Source organism: Numida meleagris, chromosome 7, assembly GCF_002078875.1.
Source record: "Numida meleagris isolate 19003 breed g44 Domestic line chromosome 7, NumMel1.0, whole genome shotgun sequence".
Classification (NCBI taxonomy): Eukaryota; Metazoa; Chordata; class Aves; order Galliformes; family Numididae; genus Numida; species Numida meleagris.
The window spans coordinates 41,030-66,302 of record NC_034415.1 but is presented as its reverse complement, the minus strand read 5'-3'; the positions used below and the strand labels follow the sequence as shown (position 1 = coordinate 66,302).

Sequence of the window (25,273 nt, the reverse complement as noted above, 5' to 3'; positions counted from 1 at the left end):
ATGAACCAGAGGGTGCCTTTCAGAGTTTCTTCAGGGAAAGATCAGACTATCTATGTGCTCTCCAGTGGACCAAACGTAAATGCGGTCTGTCTGAGGCTCTTATCTAGCTACTGTGTTCCTCTTTTGGGCCTACAAAATGCAATCGCACGAGATCTGAGAACGGTCAGAGATTGTGTTTGCTTAAATACTTTGACAAAACTTTCCTATTTGAAACAAACTTTTCCATAGTGGTTTAGTTTTATTTATCTATTATAGGTGATTTTCAGTCATGTGTTTTCATTGTTTACTTCATTTCATCTTGTGTTATTATGAGATTTTTATACTGAGACCATTCCGTGTTTTCATGCATTTAGTTTGTCCACACAGTTGCAGTTTGAAAACACTTTGCAGCTGTGATGGTGTTGCAGAAGCAGGCTGTGTACACTGCTGCTCATGAGCTTTTGGAGTCGTATTTGCTTCAGCGAATGATCTGGTATCACAGTGTACAGGAGCTCTTTCTGTTATTTTTGTTACAATTTTTTGTCAGAATGTAGAGTCTGAACTGAATGTATAGGGTTGGGATTGTGCTAATTTTGCTCTTCTGCCTTATTACCTTGTGATGCTGTGCTTTGTATTACAATTTTGCCAGTTCTTCATCAAGTCTATTCAATTTCCAAGAGAGTGTGCCTGTAAGTAATCATCACCTTCTCCCTCTGTGGTACCTGTGCTTTCTTGTCAGTGACTCACTCAGAAACTGTTCCTCTTCTGAACATGTCATTTTAATAGAAATGCCAAGGGTAGTAAGTCTACTTTAATGACTAAGTGCACTGAAAATCAGAGTGGATACATTAAAAAGGATTTCAGAGCTTGTCCTCAAAAAGCATTTGAAACCCCACCAGAAATACACCTAATCTTTAAGAGTGAGATTATGACTGTGGTGTCATATAGTAGGAGCCCCTTCTACATTCTGAGGGCTCTTCTTTGCATCTCCTTTTGAGGTACAACAAAGTCAAAGAATTTGCCTGCTTGCCTATTCTACTGGGCAAGGGGGTGGGAGGATGAGAATATGCAGGTAAAGACTGGGGCCTTATTTTCCTCTAAGTCCCTCCTCAGTGGTCTTTTTTCTGGTTTGAATGCATCGTAGTTTACTGTTCCATTTTATTCAGGGATTGATGCACAGTCAAAATCTAACCTTCTGTCAGAAATGATGATAACTAGTTGTTTTTGTAGGTCATTGATTCATCAATGGCACTTTTTCCAGCTGAACTAATGGTACTCCATCTAGCTGTTCTCCAGTTCTTATTTATGTTTTATTTACATCAGCTCCTCTCCAGAGCCAACAGGCGCAATCATTAGCAAGGGATTCTTGTGCTCTTTCAGGCTGGAAAAGCCCTTGTAAAAGCTGGAGGCTGTTACAGAGGTGTAAGAACCAACAGTGTTTGCAGCCAGGCTTCTTGCTTGCTTTCACAGGGCAGCCCCTCTGGAAGCAGGGTTCTCCATGTGAAGCATTCCTCCATAAGTTATTGCCATAAGGAGGAGTGATCTGACCCATAGGTATTAGACTTGAGAAGACCTCTGGAATCCCCTGCTCCAAACTCTGCAAACAGTGAGGGTTGACACGATTCTCAGGGATGAACATTTGCCTTGAAATCAGTGACCCTTTCAGCTGTATTACTTCCCTGCTCACTCATTTTGTACTATTTAATCTACATTTTCCCCTTCAGTAATTTTGAACTATTACTGTACTTCTACCTGCTTTCCCTATGCTGCCAACAGTCCTCTCACAGCAGCCTCCAACTTCTTTTTATTAATTCCTCCTAAGTACTCATAGCCTGTTATCTTGTCATCTTTTCTCTAGACAGGGCAAATTCAGCAGGTGGTTTTCTTTCCTAACCACTATTAATACAATAGTGTCTTAGTTTCAGCTAGGATGGAATTGTTTTCTTAAGGGTGTCTTGTATGATGCTATGTTTTTGGTTCTAGGAGAAAAACAATGCTGATAACACAGCAGTGTTTACAGGTGCTGTTAAGCAGTGCTGTACAGAGCCAAGGCCGTTCTCAGTGAAGGGCCCAAGGAGCTGGGAGGGAATAGAATAAGGACAGATGACTTAAACTGGCCAAAGGGATATTCCGTACCATATGACACCATGTGGAAGGAATTTTGAAGGGGGTGGGAGCTCATATCGCTCTCTTCTGCTGCTCAGGGGCACACTGGGCATCAGTCAGAGGGTGGTAAGCAATTGCTTGTGCATCACTTCTTATATACATTCATATATATATATAGCCATAACTATTATCCTTTTCTCTCTTAGTAAACAGTTTTATCTCAACCCACATGTACTACTTATTTTTTTCTGATTCTCTCTCCCATTCCACTGGGAAGGAGGGAGCGAGTGAGAACGACCGAGCAGTGCTGAGCTACCCCCCACGTTAAACCACAACAAATAGTTTCTGTCCTCTGAACTCTGAGGATTTTGTTTGTCTGTTGGCTGCCCCAGTTAAGTCTCTTTATTTAAACTACCACTGATCGCTAGTAGGGAATGCTCACAGTAGTGCACATGTGGCCTTACCAGCAAGGACTCTGTAAAATGCTATTTTGATTCCGTGTGTAATACCTTTGTCCATGTAGCTGCAAGGACAGCAATCAATGAGATAAGCAGAAAGCACTGAATTTTACAAAAGCCAATGGTAAAATCACTGAATGCTGTGGAAATCTGCAAATGATGAAATTAGATACCCACTTGTAGGAGGGGATTGTTTTTTTATTATTATTAAAGAAATTAGAAGTAGTATTTTAAATCCCTCTGTCCTTGTGTTCTCCACAGAGTGCTCAGGGACAAGCTCTTTCACCAGTCAGCTGCCCACCTTGAGTCACATAAAGCCACGGTGCTTCACCTGCTGGTCTGCAGGGTGCTCGCTTGTCTCCCCTGTGCAATGCAGTGCCCAGAGTACCACATCTTATTGCCTGGTTAATGCATCACCTCCCAGAGAATAACATTTAGAGAGTGAGGTGACATAACTCAGCATAAGGCAAGGTCCAGTTTGACAGCACTGATTTACATTCAGAGTAAAAAGCGTCTGTTGATAGTAATATCACAAAAGGAAACATACAGCATATCTTTTTTTAAAATAGTTTTTCCATTAGAGGGATGGAAGCGTTGTCATAAAGTGTGTGTTTGTTAGATTTAATTTTAATTTGCAAAAATTTTGCATAATGTGCAGTTAAGATTATTTCAAAAGAATTTACGATGCCCCCATCTTATTTCTTTTTCAACACCTTGTGAAAAACTAGTGGGGGAGAGGATAATTGCTAAAAAACATAAACCTTTAATTAAAGGCATCTATATGTGAAATTTCTTCCCTCAGAATATTATTCAATGTTGCCACCTTCAGGCCAAAGTGTGTCTAAGCAAGTAGGGAGATTTGACCAAAGCAGAATCTTATAATTTTGCACTATTACAATTTTTAAAGCACTCCAGTGATTCCTCTTCTGTGTGCTGGGATGGGGATGGCCGGTAAGGGTGGCAGTGTGCATTTGGAGAAGTTAAATTCCTTGATCTTAAGGGAAGAGAAGCTGAGGGGAGGAAAATACCACAGCTAATACAATAAACATACATAATGTGTGGTTTCCTTTTAAAAAAATCCATCTCAGCGAATTAGAGTTATGCTTGTTAGCCAGCTGCAGGTTTCTGCAGAACTGCAAAGTAGTTTTATTGCCTTCCCTCTTCCAGATTTTTTCCCAGACTTTCACTTTCTCCTTTCAATTTTACCCTGGCAGGATAAAGGTGAATTGTAAAGTGAACAGATTTGGCTTGGTTGAAATTCAGATCAAAGTTAAACTTGAACTTATAGGAGATATTCACTTACTTATGTAGAGGGAGTAAATTCTGCCAGAAGAGAAAGGAACTCATGTTATAGAAATTACACAGTGATCTCGATCAACTGCAAAAGTTCTAAAGATATTTGGTCGTAGGAAATTTGAGTCTCTCATTAAGGGTTCAGTGTTAAAATTGATTTTAAAAACCTAACCCTTCTAGGTAGGCACTCACAGTAAGTAACATTCCCTTTGTCCGCATTCTTGCCTCTGCTGGTTTCTTCCAGTGCCGAGCAGGGGGACCGGTCTACGGCACTGAGTTATTGATTAACTGGTGGCACAGTCCCATTTTCTGTGTATCCAAACCTAAATCCTTTTGAAATATAGCACTGCAAAAACAGTGCCTTCCACCCAAAGAAAAATGTCATACTGTTCTGTAACAACAATGGCAAGCACTCTCTTTGGACTGAGGAATAACGCTTCACTTCCTACTTAAATGGTTTTGCGCTGTTGCACTGAAGAGCTGGCACATTACTCCCCACAGGTGGCTGCATTTCAGTGCCTAGGTGAAGTGAGTCTATTTCATCTTTCAGCCAAAGTGAGTACTAAACATAACATAGGGCTCCTCTATTTCCACAGGCTATTAACCTTCCAAAACATTCACCTCGGAGGCTAAACTTCGCAGTACTTCAGCTTCGATTCTGAGAAATGTCTCTATTCCACAACAACATGATAAGTGAGAGTGAATTAAGTCCCTCGTGCAACAAATGGTAAGCATATGCCAGAGCGAAGCAGGGGCTTAAACAGCTTTCTGAACTTAGTCCTTCTCAAAAGTAACATTTTTATTTTAGCAGGTTTGAGCAATACCTCTTCATCCATCTTTAAATAACAAGAGAATGGCAATAGGAGACGTGATCAGACTGAACTTCTCTCTATAAAAGCATTTTAAAATATGGCACTTTACCAATAGTATTCTTGGAGGATTTGCAAAACACAGCAGAAATTCAGAAGAATTGAAAACTGAGAGCTCCAAAAGAAACCGGTAGGCCTGCAAAGGCATATTAGTGTCCTTGACCTGAAGAAAAAGAAAGAAAGAAAAAAAAAAAGACACTCAAAAAACCTAAATTTCTTGTGTGTGGGGGGGGGGGGAATCATAGAATCATAGAATGGCTTAGGTTGGAAGGGACATTAAAGATCATTGAGCTCTAGCCCCACTGCCCTGGGCAGGGTTGCCACCCACAAGATTGAGCTGCCCAGGGCCCCATCCAGCCTGGCCTTGTATGCCTCGAACTGACAGCAGCACCACCTAAACAAGTAGTTTATACTCTGTTAGTTGATGGTAATATTTGCTTAATAGGGCAGGTGGAAAGGGTTGTTCACAGAAAGTAGCTGAGCTGATTATTAAACTACTGCTACTTCAAGAGCTTAAAGTGAGTACTATCCCAGGTAAACTTTGAGGGAGGAACTTTGTCGTGGATGGGGGGTATGTATATATATACTACATCTGGGTTAAACAAGATGATGCATATGTCTATAAAGTATTGCTCAGAACTGCTATAGAAAAAAGTAATAGCTAAGTATTCAATACCTCATTTTCATTCCCACTGTTGTTTAGAAAAAACAGTGTAGCTGGAGATGAAATATACTCCACATTTCTGAACCGGACAATTATAACAAAAAAAATGAAGTGATTAGCCAGAAATACTTCCTACAATGGAAGGAGGAAATAAGTGAAACCAGCTGCTGAAGGGGCGAAAGTGCCTCCAACAATAATTCACCGTTCAGTCAGTGGTAAAGAGAGCTCAGTGGTCCAATCAACAGATTTTGAAATATTTAATCTTCAGAATCTGTGGATTTATGCATAGGAATAGAAATCTTGACTGTTTTCTTGAATTACATTGATTGAGCTCTGTGCATTCTATTACATGGTTTTATACTGTTTAGTTCTAAAAATAAATGTCTTTCTGCCCAAGAGATATTCCAAAATTCAAGATTTCATCGTTATTATTTTAATATCATGGGTTTATATCAGGGACACTGCAGCATTGTTTCTTCATCCATGGTAGCTCAGAAACAAGCGTGCCAGTTGGCTGCCACCTTCCACCTGAAAAGCTGCTGTAGTTCAGTGTGACTGCATGGGGGCATTTATAATACACTCATCACAGTGGTATCTGAGCATTGTTTAATCTCGGAAGTGCTTGAGAATGAATGGCTTATATATCTGCAGAATATTATTACTGTGTGCTTAACTGGGACATGCTGAATAGAGAGAGCTGCATTATTGGGTCTATTTCCTTGGAAACTGATGACACTGTATAGTAATGACCGTTTGTTAATCAAGATAGTATTGGCACATGTTCTGCTTAAGAGGTCTGATTAGATTCTTCCAAATAAAGTGTTGTTTAGCCAGGTGACAAATGGGTGTGAAATACTGAACTGTTTTTTCTTTTTTTTTTTTTTTTTTTTTTTTTTTTTTTTTTTTTTAACGTGCAAGTTGCCACACCAAGATGAAGAGGTGTATTCCCCTGGATCCTTGGGTGCCTCGGTTCAGGCTGGCTGAGTTCAGTGCACCGGCTGAGGGCAGGGGCAGCCTGCCAGCGCAGCATCACTTTCTTTGGATGTGGCACTGACAAGCTGCTGGCAGCGGTAGTTCTCGCTTGGCGTTTCTGTAGCTCATCATAGGTGAGTGAGTAAGAGCATTGCCCCATGTACACAGGTACACACCAAATACTTTGTCACATGAGCTTGTTATGAGCTTGATGACTCAAAACAACCCAGGATGCGTGGGGCATCTTCCAACCAGTTTTCCCCAGTGGAAGACTTCAGAGCTTTGGAGAGCGTATGCAAGCTTGTCACTCTCTTCAGCAGGCTGTCTTGCATTTACTTCTTCCTTGTCAGAGCCTTGCAAACCCAGCTTCAAGCACAGATGGGCCCAAGTAGACATTTTCATTTGAATTCAGTAAGTCTCCTCAGACTGTGGTTCAGTCAAGAGCAAAGCAGGAGTTCTGCTAAATTAAGCTGCTGTCTGTGGTAGAACTAATGCAATTTTTAGTGTTGAGAAACACTGTGGTTTGATAGACTTGGCACATAGGTAGTATTGCTACCGCACTGTCATGACAGATAGCCTTAAATCATTTGCTTAGCTGTAATATAGGAATGCATGAATACATGCCTTCTTCCATAACAATTTTGATCCTCTCTCATCTGACAAAACACGTCTTCTTCACAGGAGAGAAACACAAAGTCTTTGACTTCTTTGTTAGAAAAATAATAGTGTTAGTAAATGTTGTAGTTGTATTCTTTGTAACAAGGTATTAAAATAAAAAGCCCACAGATGCTCATTAATAATTTACAGCCTCTCTCTACAGCTGGTTAAGCACCATGGATTGTTTTATTTTACCACGGAGCTGAAGAGAATTTACCATTGCTTCCATATGGAGAAACCCTAGAGATATTGATAAATCATTTCTCAGTAAAAGAATCTGCAAAGTCACCAGTAGGTGTGATCCCAGAAATTGTTTCAGCTTTCTTTTCAAAATCAGTATTTCTTTTGATACCAGAAGTATTGTTTTCCATATCAGTAATCCCTTCACATATCCTATAAAATGGATCTGGTAACTGCTAGAAAGCTGTCTTACTAGAGCTGCTTGAACTATACATTGTATTTTTCTGTGTTGCTCCATGCTATAGGTACTGGAGCTCCTACCTGCCTCCCCGGTGAGCAGGGTTACTCAGCTTGTTCAGTGCAGAGGCTCTTCCTGGATCCAGCTCACTACTTTTTGTGGAACCAGGAAAGAATCAGGGGTACCTCCTTGAGGAAACTCAGCAGAAGTCTTGGGACAGACCATAAAAGCATTTCACATGCTGATATTCTACTCACAGTTGTATAATGCAGATGAGTATCTCCTGATTTAGAGATGTGAGAACAAAATGTAGCCCTATTAACTTATCTGCCAATTATCAGTAGTCAGACCCTAGATAATTAGAAACAAACTTCTTGTTAACAGACAGTGGGAATCAATTCTTTGCATGGTCTTAATTTATTGTTTTTCACAGAGTAGGTGAATCAGGATCCTGATTATTTTTATTCTCTGTAAGCCCTTTGAAGTAACGGGATGAAATAAAATTGTGATTGAGCCTAACAATGGACAGGGATTGAGACAGTTTTTCTCTCCATCATGAAATGGAATGGAGTGTTATGAAAAGGTTTTCTTCCAGTTTTTTTGTTTAGGAAAGAAGAGTCAAGTTGAAAACAAGAACATTAAATAAAGGGAAAGCTATATTCTGAAATAGGTAGAGAGAGACCATTTCAGCTCTTCCCAATTTGCTAGAAAATATCTTTGCCTCTCTCATCATCGCCTTTCATTTTCCCCTCTCTCAACTCTGTTAAAACAGTCACTGAGGCTACTGCCTACAACTACAGCAACTGAACAGCTTTAGTGTCGGGTGAATTTATAACAGGATTGTTATAATTTGTGTCGAGGGACTGGAAAGAACTGTACATCATTATGCAAATACGTATGCAATAGGCTAAATGGTGAAACAGAGAGGTAAAGAAAGGAAATCCCTCATGGACATACCAGAGAATTGACGCAAGAATTTCCTCTGAAGCAATTCCGTCACATTGTGAAAATACATGTTTGGACCATTTTAAAACTTTTTGTTATTTACTCAGTAGACCGTAACGGCTCTGAAGCTTACTGCAGTGTTTATTCAATAGACTAAGTCAGTTTTTTTGGCCTATCATGTAAATATGTATTTGAGTAATTCTAAAAGAGTGTATTTTACTCCACGGACCGTAGTGGCTCCTCTGGAGCCTGTTACATTGTACAGTATTTTCTAGTATGTTGCGGTCCCTATGTTAATACAGATATAGTGATCTTCATGGCGTGCTTTGTAACTGTGCTCTAAGGCCTGGTTCCCTAAGTCTCTCAGGTGCGTGAATGGAATATCAGATTGCTCCAAGCAGTTTTACGTTGTGCAAGGCTTCTGTCTCACTCTTTAAAAATGAAAACCTTCTGGTGAGAAGGTGGAAATTGCGCCACTGTCCGAAGGTTCCTGGAGGAGCTTACAGTTAAACTAGTATGAAAGAAGCCCAATTCCCTCCAGTCTCCAGTAGTCTCTACATGCTTGCTTGAAATATTTGTTTTTCTGGTTTATCTGTGAACGTCTCAATGACATTATCTAAAACACAAAGAATTTAATGTATTTTTGAGATAGCTATTCAGCTTTGTCTTGCACTGATTCTTGTCAGTATTCCCCACTGAGGATCTGTTTGTTTCTTAGTGACCCAAAAGCAAAGCTGGAACATCTTAGAAATGCCCAAGGTGCAAAGGTTTGCTTCCAAAACAAGAAGCATCTCTAGGTTTTGGGGGAGAGAGGCACTGCTGTGAACAGCAGTCTGAAGACTACAAGGCTTTTCACCTGTGCCTGGCTTTCTTACAGAGTGACAAAGCCACAGCTTGAGTTATTTATCTTAGATGCTGTGGCAGGGTGAGGATCCCATGTTAGCCATGAAAACACCTTTTTGGTTAAAAGCTGGGCTGGAATCTCAGTGCATTTTAGCTATATCACTGGAAGCATTTCATATTGTCATCTCTGCTCTTTCCCTTATTTTAGAAAAAAAAAAAAAAAAAGGATTAGTTGGGATTTTTTCTGCCTTTTCTTGTTTTCTTATTTCTTTCAATACTGTTGACATTACCAAAGCATTAACAGCAGTAAGAGAGGAGTTTGCATATGCAAATTTTACTCCCTTAATTAAAATCAGGCACACTTGATTATGCTGCAGAGCCCCACAGCTGCAAATCTGTAAACAAAGGTTACATGCTTAGAAGGAAAATTGAGCCTTAAGTCATGTTTTTGTGATAGACTTTTGTTAGTCCTTAGTCTGCTGTTAATGTGAAGCCCAGTGCCAAATTAAATTCCTCATTCCTAGACTGGAGTGCATGCTGTTCCAGGGGCTCATTTTCTGGTTATTTTGTTTAGGTTTGGGATTGCTTTATTTTCATTTTGTATTTGCTCATCTAGCTTGGAACCTCTTGCTTTCTGGTTGGTAGGAGTAAAGCAATTAAGGTCAGGTGAACGTTGTATAATGTGATGAGGCATCTACAAAAATGATTAATAAGACAAAGAAGCCATGGATTTTCAAGTTTTTTTTTTTTCCTTCTTTTTTTTTTTTTCTTTTCCTCCACCTCTACTTTTCTCCCACTGTGTGGCCTTAGTCCTTCGAAACTCAAGGAATGCTGTGTTTCTGCTGTCTCTGGAAGTTATGCAGTCTGTTGATGGACCTGAGGATGTTGGTTAGTGAGGCATTTTCCTTGTGGAAGACATGTTTTCCAAAATGCTTGTTTCTGCTCTTGCGCAGTAGTCTTTAGCCCCCCTCAATTACACTGATACAGATCTCCTTTTTAAATGGATCATTCAAAATATCTAGTAAAAAGAAAAGCAACGAACCCAGCGCAGCACCCTAGTACTGTGTGCTTTCTCTAAATCAGTTAATTTCAGTGATTTAACTTATAGCTCAGCTCTACATACAGTCCAAGACTAACCAAGAGATGTGGTGTGAGCGAGGTGGGGAGGGGCAAGGTGAGGAACAATACTTGGTTAGATCACATAGGATATACCAATGTCATGAGTGTACTGTGCACGTGGACCCTCTGTGATACAGACGGTGGCATTACATTTCGATTTTTCCACGCATAAAGCACTAAAGCAGTGCAGAAGATTTGTTTTTTCTAACAAATATCCAGCTGATTGAGCTGTCAAGATCTTTTTGACCACTTATCTCCTAGTCTTAACAAGTAACTCCAGCTCTGGATCAGATATGGGAATTAAAAGGACAATAGATGTTTATTCTCACAAAGCCTGGGAGTTTAAGAAGCCATGTATACAGTGCAAAGTAGGTGTGATGTTCTATCTTGCAGTTCTACTACATTTGTTCTGCAAGGCAGAAGTGACTGTGCGAGCTATTTGTCAGTAGAGAATAAGACTGTTGTAGGCAAGAGGCTCTGGGATTTTGAAAGGCTATGGTGTGATGTGTCTTAAATTTTTAAGAACAAATACAGCAGACTTATGTTTTTCAACGTTGATCTTAACTTAAACACTTCCAGGTCTTCTGTCCTTATTGTTTGAATATGTATTGGCTTTCACATGTTGTGAAATATATGTGACAAAATTCATTATCTGCACAGACAATTTTTCCATAAAGAGGTGGGTTTGGAAAACGACAGCGTTCTTGAGAAACGGCAAAGTCTGATGCTGATGCATGGCATTTCCAGTTTGTGAGTTCTGCTGACTCATTTCACTGAAGGATACAATGCAAGTCCACTCATCACTCTTCACATGCAGCCCCTAATTAGCTAGGAATAACCAACAGAAATTACCACAAACTCCACAGGCCCCCTGAGATTCTCTAGTGAGAACATAGCTGGCAGGACCTAAGTTCAACGCAGATCACAGCTACCTACTCACCTAGCAGAGTACAGCCTTAGGTAAATTAATTGCAATTAAGAAATACAATTTTTATCAAATCCCACAGAAGCAAAACGTATATTCAACCACTCTGCATGCTGACCCCACCATAAACATGCAAATTGCTCTGCTCTCATCTGTGACACAGAGACTTCACATCTTCTCAAAAATGGATCTCTGCATTTTGTCTTAATTTTGCAGAGTATTTGGATGCATGGTCACAGCAATATCCGAACTAGATTATTAATAGAAAGCAATGCATTTTCTAAAGATGAACTACTACCCAAACAAAGGGCAAGATTCAGTTATCAAGATAAAGTATCTTCTTTTGTCAGTTCCTGCACACAACGCATTATCATTAATGACAGTTTCAGTCACACGCGTGTGTATCTCTCATTAACTCTAATGGGCTATACATGCACACAGATCTCTGGTTAATACTGAGGGGAATTTCGTATACGTGCAACACTCATTAGTATTAATGAGGGTTCTCCTGTGGGTACCTAATGATCATTAATGGGAGTTACACGCATGTGTATTCTCCATTAACATTAATGACATGTGCATCTCTCATTAATATTGATGTGAAATACAGGAAGCCATATCTCATTAATATTAGTAAGAGTGATGCACACACTGCAAGGAGACAGCCTTTCCTGCTATATCCTCAATGAAGGAAGTTTGAGCTGTCGTTAATTATTTTCTAAGGAATCTTTAGTTGGTGTTATCTTTTTTGGTGAATTATCCAAGGTCTCATTGACCTTTGCCAGAATGCACAGGTTTCCTTCCCACATGAATGATTTATTTCTGAAAAAGCCCAAACATCTTTTCTTTCGTACTAGAAGGTATGTCATCTCTATAATTTTTCTAAGTAAGCATATTCCTGAATTACTGCTATTTCAAAGAAAATTCTGTATGTGCTTTTCACAGCGTAGGGGTGGCACACGTCGCCTACTGAGTTATTGTTTATAGGCACTCAAAATTTATTACGAATTCTTGTGATCATAACTTCATTTTACATTGTACACTAACGCAGTATAGTGTTAAACTTTGACATGTTTTCCGATGAATACAGTAAAGATTAAAGGACACAGCCTCCCTTCAGAGAAAAAAAAAAAGTACGAATTTACTGCAGTACTGAATTTTTCATCCTTCCAGTTACAGAAGGATTAAACTTCAGATATGGTATTCAGTTCTGGGTCCCCCACTACAGGAAGGATATTGAGTTGCTCAAGCATGCGCAGAGAAGAGCTACAAAGCTGGTGAAGAGACTATAAAATGAGTTGTGAGGAGCAGCTGGGAGAACTGGGGCTGTTCAGTAGAGAAGAGAAGGCTGAGAGGAGGCTTCATTGCTCTCTACAACTACCTGAAAGGAGATTGCAGCAAGAAGGGTGTCAGTCTCTTTTCTCAGGTGGCGGGTGATAGGACAGAAGGAAACAACCTCACGATGTATCAAGGGAAGTTTAGATTGGGTGTGGGAAAGAATTTATTCATGGAGAAAAGTGTTCAAGCGTTGGAATGGGCTGCTCAGGGAAGTGGTGGAGTTACCATCCCTGAAGGCATCTAGGAGATGTGTGGATGTGACGCTAACAGAAATAGTTCAGTGAGGTGACTTGGTAGGCCAGGCTGATGGCTGGACTTGAGGATACTGAAGGTCTTTTCCAACCTACGTGATTCTGTGATTCTATTCTGTGATTTGATGTTGCATTCAAATATGTATTCGCACATCTGCCAGACTGTTTCCATGGAATTGACTGTGTTTTAGATCTCCTTTTTGAACGTCTGCCATTGCTGTTGCACAGTGCCATTGCAGAGATTCGTATTTCATGTGGTGGGGCAGATTTGTCCTTCTGAGCTGCTCCTGGAGAACACTTCCCTCTCTCTCCACTTTGGGACATCAGCATCTGGGTGAGTGCTGAAGAGCCAGGGAGGAACTGCACATGGTGTCCATGTGATATGAACAGACAGGGTTAAGGAGGAAGGCTGATCAACCTGTCAAGTCAGGTAAATGGAGATTGGGGAGTGGTTGTGTAAAGTTCAGATCTGGCAAACAAGTGATCTGCAAACGGTTCTCGCATTCATACTCTATTGTAAGATAAACTCTTCTTTTTCTGATCTTTCATGTATCTACCACCTTGTACACAGGAATTATAACCTGAAATAAGATCTCCAGATGCCAACATAATGCCTTAGCTGCAGTTAATACTAACAGTAACGGCCACATCAGGTATATGCTATTTAAAACAGAAAATAATATATTTGGTTTTCAAAGTGCCTTTTGGTAAGATGGTTTTCTTTCTTTTCTCATTTGCTCATGCAGAATTAGAATATCCATTGCCCATGCAAATTAGTTACAAAAAAAAAAAAGACACAGAAGAAACACGTTTGCAAATAACAAATGAAATTTAAAGGATTATGTTTAGCACACACAACTATACTATATCAGACTCCCAAAGGCTGAGGTAGAACAGCACGCTTTCCTGTGCCAGTAAAGCCTCTGCTGCACTAGAAGACTTCAGTGCAGAGAGCGGGCAAACTATATTGGTGTGGCTATTCCATTTCAGGAGCCTTCTGGAGAGAGGATTGAGAGCAGTTTTAACTCCCACAGGAGCTGTGCAGACAAACTCCCTGCACAAGCTTTTTCCATCTGTCCTAGCGCTGCCCCTTTGGCAGCTTGCATGGAGCCTCCTTTTGTTATGTGTTGTCTCCTCATCATTACCGTGATGCAAGAGATGTCACTGCTTTCTTTACCAGCAGATGTTTTATTTCTGAGATCCCTGACCCCGGCAGGATCCGTATGGACCCTGTACATAATCTCCTTCAATTCACATGAAAATCAATAACAAATTTAGATACAGCAGGCATCAAAGCCTGAAACTCTTTATTAGTGCACACATACAGACTCAGGCATATGCTTGCATAAGACGTGCATGCATCCACATTCACCCATCCTGGAAAGTCTAGTGCAGGAAAGGTGATTGTAGTGCTAAAGGGTGACAGATGTCAGAAGTCATCAAGGAAAATGGTAACAATAATATTCTGTTTGGCTACAGCAGCATTAAAGATTCTAATCCGTAATTACAGCTTTCACTTACAATTCAGAATTCAGCTGCTAAACAAACTAAATAATTTATCAAGTACAATATGTTTTAACTGCAGCTTGCAAAAGCTGTAGCCATGCTGTTGTTTCAAATAGTTACCAAATGCTGGAAATGTCAGGCTTTTCCTTAAATTGCATCTTCCTGAATTCCCTTGGTAGATGCAGCTGATTTATTTTTTTTCTTTCTAAAGATGTTTTATTGTTTTTCTACTTTTCATCAGGGTGGGGTTGCCATGGCAATAAAGTAGGATGTCTTGCTGGATTTCACCTTTGCTGTCTTGCTTCATATGGTTCTCTCTCCTCCGAGCAAACATGGTGGACGCAATGCACATACAGATGTCTGATTTCAGATTTCTTTTTTGAGTGTGCTTGGCAGCTGCTCTCCTGAGACAGACGAGGCAGCACTTCACAGGCAGCAATTCGCATTCATCTTCCCACTCTCTAATGGCCACTATCATGTCTCACTTGCTTTGTGAGTTCTCTTTTAAGATGGACAAAGCTTTTCATGAAAGACTTGTTTCCAGTGTAAGCAGAAACTTTTGGTTCAGTATTTCAATTAACTAAGTGACCAAATCAATTCTCTTTCCTTTGAAACTGGTCAGGGTTAAATGGTGAAATATGCCACAACAGAAATTAGAAACATCCATCTCACATCCCAGCAAAATGCCCAGAACAAAGCTGGTTACTGGATTTGTAAGGCTGGTTTTAGGTTGTGACACTGCCATTGTGAGTGTGCTTCTGAAGTGGGTCTCTCTCCAGTTTTCTCAGTTAAACTTCTAGGACTTCTAGGATATAAATGGTTCAAAATTTAAATCACCGAGATTGACATGTTTCATTTTATGTGTATCTTTCCCTACATCTTTCAAATATTAGATTGCAAATCTTTTGTCTATATTGGAATCTCACAGCAGTAGCATCTCAAGAATCCAGATAAAAAGGGATAATAAATGCAAACCTGCATCACGGTGCATCATTTTGAACCTTGCCAGTGAGCTCTTCTCTCCTCATGGATTCCTGTCAGTGGAAATAGTTGATATTTTAGGATACACTAAAGCATAATGCATCCCAGGAATGTATCATTAATACCATTAGAATTTAAAATCCCACATCCCAGTGATGTGAAACTTCACTTCAGTATTTTGATTTCTCTTTGCAATTCAGCCAAAGTAAAATTGAGGTGATGTGTTACATGAATTCCTGTGGTTTAGCTGTGATGCCTGCCTTTGCCTCTTCTCAGTACTCTGCTTAAAACAGCAAAGCTAACAAAATGGTTCCTAATTTCCAGTTTGAGGTCTTATTCTCTGCTTTTTTTCTGTCTTACTCCCTAGAGTTGCGTTAAATTTCCAGAGTCCTCTCATGTCACTTACGTTGCCCTGGCAGAACATCAGTGTCATTTTAAAGTATCATTATAATATTTGCTCATCTGACTACACTGGTCTCTGACTGCTGGTCACACTTTTTCTCTTGAATAGACAGTATTAGCATAATTATTATTCACATGTTATAGCACCCAGGAGATATGGACGCTGTCTAGCTCTCATTTAGTTTATGCTTTGGAAAACTTGGAATCTGGGTAGAAGGCAAGAAGCAGGACATAGATAGCGAAACAGAGGGGAAGACAGGTGCAAAGAGACTACATGAATTTGCATGCTAAGCAGCAACTAATCAGCACTGTGATGCTACCACTTTTTGGATATTATGATAAAAGACTGAATGAAGGGAACCTCCAGAGCTTTTAGATGGTTGGGTAGCTGTTCCCTCAGGAACCCTTTCATAGGATGCAGTGGGCCATCGAGCATGCAGTTATTTGTCTGAAAATACTGCAGTTAGCATAAGAGGTTGTCTTGCCAGGTGAATGGATGATAGCAATTGATTTCTTAATAAAGAAGTCACTCTAAAGATTGAACAAAGTTTTGTGTGTTGTAAGATAATTTAGAGCACTTTATTTTGCTGAACTGGGACTTCTGTTTTGAGCCTGGTAATAATGGCCTGCAAATACAGATTCATCCCTGCCATTGTGACAAGTACTGTGTGTTCTGTACAAGACAGACGGTGTTTACTATTTCTACCCCAGACTAACACTTCCAAGCATTGTATGTTGCAGTTACAGTGATTGTCATGGTTGTAGAGCAAGCTGTGCCTTGACTTATTCTCTCCAGATTGCTTGTCAGAGCAGAGGCCAAACTTCTCACAAGTCTTTCACACGGGAACAGGCAGTCCTGTGGCTTTTAAACCAGCCCTCAGTCCAGCTTGCTCACATGAGGCCCAGCTTCCCTGGGCATTGATAAGCCTCTCATCAGAGAAGCTCACAGTACCCTGTTATAATAAAAGCAGGTTCTGTATGTGTAGGTCTCTTGTCCTGGAAAAATGAAACTGTGGCTGCTGAGTGCAGCTATTTTAAGAAAGCACCAAATTCTGCATTGTGAGAAGAAGAAAACTAAAGGCTTTTAAAAGTAGTTATATTGCTTAGCATCTTCAACAGGAAAATTTCAAAGGATTTTGTGTATTACTGTTATCTCCAGATTATACGTGATAAGACACACAACGTGCAGATCAACTACTACTTCAAATACATGCAAGAGTTAAGTGATAAAATCAGAAATTGAACCCACCACCATTACACGTTGTAACTATCACATAGCCTGTGTCATTTGTGGTATTTATGATTCTAACCCAGCTGTGCTCCTTGCCATTTAATGCAATGACAATATGTATGACATTTGGCGGTGGAAGGGAAAGGGAAAACCACAGCTATTTTTTGGGTAAGCCATGCGTGCTGCTTACAGTCTAAAACTCATTTAGTGTGAAAATCTGATGGCTCTTGAAAATATCTTCCTGGACTTCTTTGCTGAGCTTGCCAAGAATACTGATAATTAACAGAAGTCATATTTGTGATAGAAACAAAAAAGGCTGACCATATGTTTTGTTTATAGTTCTATGCCATTTCTCTAGAAGAAAAATTGAACTTCAAATTAAGTTAAGAAATATAAAAACTGAAAACATGGTTTGTTACTTATCATGTTTACACTAAATAAAAGCAGAATTTAGCTTTTGCATTCAGTTGTATTATCGGAAACATCTAGTAGTGTTTGGTTAACAGTTCTTTTATGGGTCCAAGCACACAGCTGTCTGAGCTGAGGTGTATATTTCAGTGTAGTATCGCCTGCGTGCCAGCGCGTGAGTTCTGTCCGTAGGTGATTCAAATGGTAAAGCCCATGAGCTAATTATCAGCTTCATTGTGTGTATAGTGACTGTGATATCTGCAGTATTGCATTACAGCAGAGGTTCAGTCAGGTACTGTTAAATTCCCCTAATTCTGTACAACATTTTTATTAATAAATAAAAAGATAGCTACGTCAGATTACCTCATTCCAAGGAAGGAAAATCCACATCTGCTGCTGGAAATGATTCTCTCCTGACACTACTGAACAAAACATTCTCATAGGTGTCACTGCCTATGATAAAAAGCCAATAAAATGTAGCAACGCAACTTCAGTAATGATGAAGCATGTGTAAGTGTTTAACGTATGAAATATATTTTATTTTAGTCTTTCAAAAAGTTCTGCAAACCAGACAGTGAAGTGCCTTAGATATATTTCAATAATAACAGTGGTAATGGATAAATTATTCATACAGTAGTTTCTGTGTGCTGAAGTAGGAAAGCTACTTACAAGCTATTTCAACTTTCATTTAAACAGCACATTCCCTTGTGCAGTACCTGCCCTTACTTCAGCTGTTATTTCACATATGCATGCATCAGGTGTTTATTTGGCAGCCATCAAGTTGTAGTGTTAAAACATTTGTTAATTTTTTTTACGATATAGGAATGACTCCTCCTAAGATGACAAACACTCAGTCACCCTTTTATTCACTTTCTAATCCTTTCAATGAGATGACCACATACTGGTCACTTGTGACATTAGTGGCAGTAGAAAGACCCATGACCCCCACCTTTGAGCAGCTATAGAGTATATGTTTAGGAGGTTAATTCCAGCTCCTTTCTGCTGACCTGTGTTGAATTCAAATTACTATCCTAAAAGGAAGGGTCTGGGTAAAAGCCACGACAAGCCTCGAATGCGACTATTTTTAGGACATTTTAGCAGGGGGCAAGTGGAGATGAGTAAGACACTAAACCCAGAAGATTGCTGCTCTTCAAACAAACAGTGAATACCTGACCTGTAATTGAAGATAGGTCATAGTATCTTATTTCTTGTGGCTATTATAATACCCACAGTTAATCATAGAGGCAAAGGTTCTGAGATATTAACACAATTCATATGCTGATGAGCTAGAGCTCTGACATGTAAAAACTGAGGTACGGTTTGTCAGTGTGAGAGCCATTTCAGTTTACTCTTCAGTTTGATGCCTTTAATATTACCCATTATTTTTATTTCTGTATGTTAGTAATGCCCTGAAAAGAGGTATAACATACATAATCTTAAATGGGATAGAAATTTGCTGATATGTACTTGTGAATGTTCTAATCACCATGCCAAACAAAATCAATAAGCAAATATCTGTTGCTAGGAAAATGTTTCACATAAATTAAGCAGTGCATCTTTGTTCGCTTCTTACTGCAACAGTAGCAAACAGACCAGATCTCAATATTCTTGGTATCAGAAAGTTGATTCTGTGTTGGTTACAACAAGCAAAAACAATCAAACAAAGCAACAGTCCTTTGTGACTAAAGAGAACAGAGAAGAGTAGGTCGACCATCGAGTTGGATGCTCATTCTAGGCACACGGTGTGAATACATCGCTAATACAAATCAGAAGAATTTAAATGTGTCTTTTTTTTTTTTTTTTTAATTAAACAAAAGCCACAATTCTTGTCAACCACACTGGTCAGGACATTTTTCCCACTTTGAGAAACCTGGAAGTGCTCTGTCTGAAAACAGGAACCAGCATCTATCATCACAACACAAAGAGATGTTAGTGAGCTTCAGTGAAGCATCTCAGAGAAAAATTGGATTAACTCTTTAGTAACAACAATTCAGCTTTAGTGCAGATGCCACTAGGTTTAAAATAGTGAGAGGAAAAATGACATGCCATATATGTGAAATCTCAGTAGACTGATCCATTTTTTTTTACCATGAAGCAGTAGCAAGGTTTTAAATAGCTGCAACCTACATATTAAAAATGCCCATGTGTATAATACATGAATGAGGGCACCTTGGCTGAATACATTATGGAACAGAGCTGTCGTCTTTACCCCCTTCAAAATCTTGCTTTCTCTTGCTTGTGTGGATAGACGATATTAGTGAGAAGTACTTACCAGCAGTTAAATTAGACAGTGAAGCAGTAGCTTAAAACCATTTATTTTTTTTAAATGAACATCACTCCATGAGTTCCTTTATTTTCCTTTCCTTCCATCACTTCCACAAATCAGGCCATTTCTCTACAGCTCATTACTTAAGCACAAAGCCTGATAAATGATCATGTTTTATCCGCAGACTGACTAGTTGGGTTTTTTTGTTGGACGTGTGTTTGTTCTTTCTTCTGTTACTCATTCACCTCCTGCTTCAGCAAAGACATAATCCCATCTTTGTTTGTATAACTAAGAGCTGATTCAGACACAGGAAAAAAATGTGTGCTGCTGAATGGAGGCTGTAACATCTACTGCGCTTGATGGATTTGAAATGATGTATGCAAAAATCTCTACAGTTGTTTGTGTTTAGGACGAGAGTATGTAATAATGCACTTGCTAGGCAGGAGTGAGTCACTGACTGTTTCAACAAGATATGTAGATTTTGATGCTGTGCCATTCAATGAAATGCATTTATTTCAATAAGGCGTATATTTGTGGCTCATGAGCCCATTTCAAGAAGAAGATGCACAATTTTTGGATCAAAATAGCTTGATTTATTTTGCCCCCTTAAGAGTTGCTTTCCCTGTATAGCAATTATTTTGTGGCTCTGTGCAAAGGCTCACAATTCAGCTTTTTAATGATGCATTCTCTCTAGTGATGGAAGGAAAACAAAAGTTTTCTGGTAAAGGTGGATTTTGTCAATGACACTGTTTTTTAGCTCTCGAGTGAGTAGAATTCACTTATGTATGTATAGCTCCAAGTGACAAGGCTTATGAATTGCTGTTATCATTGAGAGCTTGCTGAGAAAATGAAGTGCATGGCTACACTTCTATTTTATATTTCATGGAAATTAAAACCATTTTAGGCCCTGCATGCAGGCCTATACAGATATCTGAACCAAATTTTTTCTATCTGACTGATGTTTCTCTGAGTCATTCATATCACTTTCATATGCAGAGAGATTTTGTAGGCTATTTATGATCCTCCTTAGAGTATACTTAAGCCCTTCTTTTTAACAGGGGCTGGCAGTACAAGGAAATAAAGTTCCTTCTGGACAATGTTTTACAATGAAAGAAGTTGCGACGATGTTTAGAAAATGCAAATCCCTTTCTTCTGGGACAAAAAACTAACAATTTTTAAGTAGGAGCAGACTCTTACCTATGTTTCCCAAATCTCATTAATAAGGAAACTTGTTTTGCCCCTTCTTCCATGACTTTGACAAATCATATAATCTCAGCAACCTTAAGATTTCAGACTCTGGAGCTGAACAGAAGTGCCAGGCTCCATGCGGCGGCAAGGTGGCCCTTTGTGGGCTGCTCTGCACCTGTGCCAGAGCACTCCTTGGCAGGGGAGCGGTGGCAGTTTGTAAGCAACACTGTCAGACAGCACTCTGGCAGTCCATATCATTCCTGGGAGCAAACACTGGTACTGCAAGAAAAATGAAAGATGAAAGATCCCTCAAATGGCAGACCTACTGTTTGCTTAAAGGAAAAATGAAATCGGCAAACAAAAGCTTTGGCAAGTAAAGAACTTGTGGTTTGTTGTTAGCTGCAGTGGAGGTTTTACTGTCCTTGTGTTGTTCAGCATCCTGTTACACTAAGGATATGAAATTAAATTTCCTTCCTTCTCCAGGACTATTTGCAAGCTGCTCCTGAGTCCCACATCAACACACACTTCCTTCTTGAAAATGGCTGCCAAAATTGTGAAGGTAAGAAAACAAAGCTATCAACTCCTGTTTAAAATGATCAGATACTAGTTAGCAGAAGCATTTTTCCTGGCTGCTTTTTCAAACCCCTCCTGAGATAAAAGGGGTGCTTATGTGTGAACAAATCCAAAACCTCCAAGACAGAGCTCTTTTGTGGGAAGGTTGGAATGGTCTTTTCACAGCTCTCTTTATTTTGACAATTTTCAGAAATACAGATTAGAACAGACCAAATAAACGGATTAGACAACCCAAAAAGAAAGCATGAAACAATATTTAAATGATGTCCTCAGGACATTTCACAGCATGGTGGTACACCTCCTGCTTCCCCAACAGGTCATTACTGCCTATCCTGCTGGGCTCCGGTGCAAGGCACTCTGGTAGCTACTCTGGCCACCTTAGTCTCAGATAGCCCCTGTAAATGTCACTTGAGGACTCTTTCTGTGGAATCTCAAAGGTGCAGAGAAGCTTCAAAGACAACAGTTGATTGGTTTGCTCTACAGGACAGAGCTGTCCAAAAAGAATTCTCTCGAATTCAGAAGGTTTGCAGACAGGCTTCTTAAGTGTCTGATACGGGCAGCTGCGTGTGACTTACTGAAGTACACTTTTCTGACTTTATGCAAGGTAGTAGACTCTACCTGAGTGACTGAAAGAAATTCATTAAAAAGGGGGAAGGAGCAGAACAGCAAATACAGAAGAATAGGAGGGTTGAATGTAAAATACATAATAGCAATGTATTGCGATGGATGAAACTGTGAGGAAAAAATACTTCATTAGTGGGCTGCGGTAAAGGCACAGCTCACAACTGGCAGAAAAAAAACTGCCTTTTTGTGCAGCACTGTGTTTCTCACTTAAGAAAATCTGTGGTTGCTATGCAGGTTTTGCACAGCCATTCCCAAACCTGGGCTGGCATCTCCAGACTCATGGGAGATGTGACACTGATGACCCCAAAGAGAGAAGAATTCCCCCACAGGCCATTTCTTACCTCTGGTAAGAAGTCATCTTCCAGCCTATGTTGTGCCTAGTCAAGTACCAAAACAATGATAGAGTAAAAAGCACACGAATTTGGAGACTGGGCTGAGTTTCATAAGCCTAACCCTTTGTCACCTTTAGGCCACTAGAAGTTAGCATTGCTTGTGCAAATTATTAGTGAATAAAAGCTTCTCAATAGTGGCTGATTTTTATAGAGATTTTGAAAGAAAAACAATCAAATTCCCTGTTTGAAAACTAGTGGAACTATGAACATTTTAAGAATAGACGGAAAATAAAATCTTCGTTCTCTCCAGTAAAATATCTAGCTTTCTGGAAGCAGGCAAAATTTGAAGACTTTAAAATATGCTTGTTATTTAGTCTCTTTGTGTTCAGATTCAGAAACTGAAAAATTAATCTTCTGGCAGCATTAGCACCCTCTTAAAGCTAAAATACCAGTTAGAAATAATAACAGATAGACTCTCATGTAGTGAGATGGGGGCAAAAAAAAAAAAGAAAAGTCTAGCTTTTATAGTATATTAACCAATTTTTATTTTTGACTAGTTAAAGTAATTTTTCAAACCTACTGATGTATTTTTGTAACTCTTCTGATGGATTGGAAGTTGGAGTCATTTATTTTTTGAAATGCAGTAAGAAAAACATCTAGTTAGTATTACAGTGGGAAATGTAACCTGTGATCCTATTGTACTTATTTTAAGTCTGAACAAACTTCTCTTATTATAATGGAAATGAAAAATGTTTGAATCAATAAAGGATGCTGCAGTATTACCTAGCAGAATTCAGGAAGTGCAGCTGAGGATAAAAAATAGCTATAGGCTGCCATGTAGTGGTTACTGATCTACCTTGTGAAATCTTCACCTTTGTATTTTTTCTTTCTTCTTTCTGAGAAGTAACTTCAGTCAGTTTATTGATTTGTTTTTACTGCAGATTTTTAAGCTGTAAAAGTAGTTGTGACTCCCAGATACCATCACCTTGACAGCACCTGTAGGCTTGAATCACAGCTACCTGCTATGTTTGGAGAAGTCCTTAGGTTATGAAGGCCCTGCTAGATCGCAGGTATCTTACTACGCTTATTCGAAACACAGCAGTGTACATCAACGGAGTATACAACAAATGTGAGCTTTAATAATATTAGATTCTTATCTAAGCACTAGTGTTTTTAAGCTGGCAACACAATAATATGAAGAAGACAGAGGGTGTGGAGTGCAATTATTTATCAATCTGGATTAAGAAATACATGGAAGGGTCAATGTACTTACCAAATTATGACGTGGCTAATCGATTCACGCTTGTTCTTTCTTTGATCTGCTTTACTGAGTTAAATCCTGATGTTGTCCTTTGCGGTTACAGATGGCTCCTCTGCTGTGCAGACAACCTGGCATTTCTGTAGGACAGAAAAGCGATGATGACCACATGGGTAGGTATGGCCAGTGGAACACAAAAAGCTTAATTTCTTGCTCACGTTGTAGTAATGACCAGTAATATAAGTAAGTAGATGAAGAACAACTAATTCTAGAATAGAGATAAATTTAATGATGCACATGCAAAAAGTGACCAGGTATTTTTATTCTAGCATCTGAGCTGTAGAGTAAGAGTTGTGCTATTTCATACTATATAATGAAGCTTCCTGCCTCATCTTTCCCATCTTTAGAAGTCTATATCGTTTCTTGACGTCAAAAAATGTGTACAACCACTCTATTGATTATGCAAGTTTTCTTCCAGGAGACTATTTCTAACTTAACATGGTTGCCTTCCTTCATGCCTATTTTCTTTTGTAATAATGCTCATTATTTCTGGTTTCTGTATCATAGATATTCTATGTCAGATTACTCTCAGCCCACTCTCCTAAGTTCTTATCCCAGCGTGGTGGTAGTTGCCATACCACCCTTGGTCAATTTTCAGAGACATTACATAATTCTCATAAATGCTTCTCATCAGTCAAAATGTTCTGGTGCTTAAACATTTGCGTTGCTTTTTCTTCCCCCTAAGCTCAATATCTCACCATCTATCATTACCCTTCATCTATAGCTTGTCAAACGATTTTAAATCCGCTAGACAGTGCTCATTTCAAACCCATCTGAGACTAATTTTTCAAGTATGATTTCTGAGGTATGGCGTCTGATGTCTGCTAATGCTGCATACGTGATCCAAAATTGCTCTTTGTTACAAATTTTTGACCCCCACTGTAGTCACCCTGTGTTCCAGCACATATGTGCGTATCATAATTTCACTTGTTGCTGTTTATTGCTCATGTTTCTGTTGTCAGCTGCATACTTAAAAAAAAATAAAAAAAAGCAAGCTCACTTCCATTATTTTCCTAGGGATTGTAATGTGATTTATCAGACGATAATTTCCACGATTACTCTTTATTCGTCTTCTAAAGTTCAGTGCCATCCAGCCATCTGGTGTCTCATTAGTTCTGCAAAAGCCCTAGCCTACATAGAAGAAAAAATTACTCACATGGCTAATTTTAAGCATGTGAATCCTAATGATTCAAAGGAGACTGCTCATATTTTTTAAGCCAGGAGTACAGATAACAATTGCAGGACCAGGCCATAAAATACAGTCAAAAGATTTCCTTGGTTAATTGCATAAAGTAATTAGCTTGAACACTGCAATGTACTTCATAGACAAGCGCTAATAAGCCTGTAGTAAGGCTTTCCATGCAATTCTTTACTAACCTTTTATCAATCATCTAGGCATTTGATATGAAGAGAGGCATAAATCAGTGCTGAAGTGAAGCATGTTGATGAATGTATGCTTTAAGGAAAATTGGTATCAGATGCAAAGTCTTCAGCGCTGCTAAACTAACCATTTTGCTTTTTCTCTTCTTTGTGGTGTTAAGAGACCTGCACAGCATTACACTGAGTTTAGAAATAGTGTGATTATTCTTTTGGTCCTCTTCATTAAG

General features: G+C 39.3%; 2 long non-coding RNA genes across 9 annotated transcripts in view; one reads left to right on the top strand and one right to left on the bottom strand.

The window, feature by feature from the left end:
• The window catches only part of LOC110402741, a 197,970-nt gene that overhangs the window by 167,166 nt on the left and 5,531 nt on the right, over window positions 1-25,273 (top strand). For 4 of the 6 annotated variants that reach the window (XR_002441278.1, XR_002441277.1, XR_002441274.1 and 1 more), the window contains 7 exons: window positions 4,433-4,563; window positions 4,645-4,835; window positions 6,288-6,475; window positions 21,303-21,378; window positions 22,251-22,362; window positions 23,290-23,418; window positions 23,713-23,779. This is a non-coding gene — a long non-coding RNA (uncharacterized LOC110402741). The remainder of the gene's footprint in view (window positions 1-4,432; window positions 4,564-4,644; window positions 4,836-6,287; window positions 6,476-21,302; window positions 21,379-22,250; window positions 22,363-23,289; window positions 23,419-23,712; window positions 23,780-25,273) is intronic. The other 2 variants (XR_002441276.1, XR_002441279.1) reach the window with 2 other exon arrangements.
• The window catches only part of LOC110402742, a 51,705-nt gene continuing 41,022 nt past the window's right edge, over window positions 14,591-25,273 (bottom strand). For 2 of the 3 annotated variants that reach the window (XR_002441280.1, XR_002441282.1), the window contains 3 exons: window positions 23,622-23,746; window positions 15,319-15,377; window positions 14,591-15,148 (listed from right to left, as the gene is read on the bottom strand). This is a non-coding gene — a long non-coding RNA (uncharacterized LOC110402742). Of the gene's footprint in view, window positions 15,149-15,318; window positions 15,378-21,630; window positions 22,019-23,621; window positions 23,747-25,273 lie in introns of those variants that run through there. The other variant, XR_002441281.1, reaches the window with a different exon arrangement.